This window comes from Geospiza fortis, unplaced genomic scaffold, assembly GCF_000277835.1.
Source record: "Geospiza fortis unplaced genomic scaffold, GeoFor_1.0 scaffold161, whole genome shotgun sequence".
Classification (NCBI taxonomy): Eukaryota; Metazoa; Chordata; class Aves; order Passeriformes; family Thraupidae; genus Geospiza; species Geospiza fortis.
Window position 1 is genome coordinate 593465 of NW_005054375.1, and position 755 is coordinate 594219.

Genomic DNA, 755 nt, shown 5'->3' on the forward strand with positions numbered 1-755 from the left:
TGTGGATAGCAGTGAGCAAAAAACCCCATCTCCAAGGCACTCTCCAAGAACTAATGTGTTATGAGCTCACTTTTATTAATTTTAATTTGGAGTTCTTATGACAGGAACAATGCAAATATTGACTCCGTCATGGAAGTGCTAAAAAACCCCCACATAGTATGTCTTGCCTGCACAGAAAAAAACCCACAGTATGTCCAAAACAGCTTGAAAGGCTGTTCTATATTCAGCAAGTTTATTTTGGTCTCATCTGTCTAGGATAAGGATTGACATAAGTGACTCTTGAAGGGAGAGACCACTCCTGCCCTGAGCCCCAGCAGTGTGCACCAGCGCAGCAGCATCTCCCTGGTACAAGAGCAGAGTTCCCAGGGGACCTTTGCATTTTGCCTGAAGTGGGAAAATCATTGCTCTGTGTTAGTTCTTCTGTCACACCCAAGAAAGGAAACCATAGACAAGTGAAGAAAAAACAGGTGAAGAGGACAGATGGACCTGAAACTCTTCAGGGGGAAACACAAGCTTTGAAATGTCTGAGAGCAAAACTCCTTCTCAATACTGCAAAGACTCACCTGCCCATTGGACATGCAGGTGGCCCATCTCTTCGGGGCAGGAGGTATCTCTCAGCAGAACCACGGGGGTTTCTCTCTGCAGAATCTCAGCAGAATGTCTGACATTGTAAATCAGGACTGCAGCAGTGCCCCCGGGGAAAGCACACACCCTCCCCAGGAATGTGGGGTGGGCTGGCAAAACCCCTCCTGCAG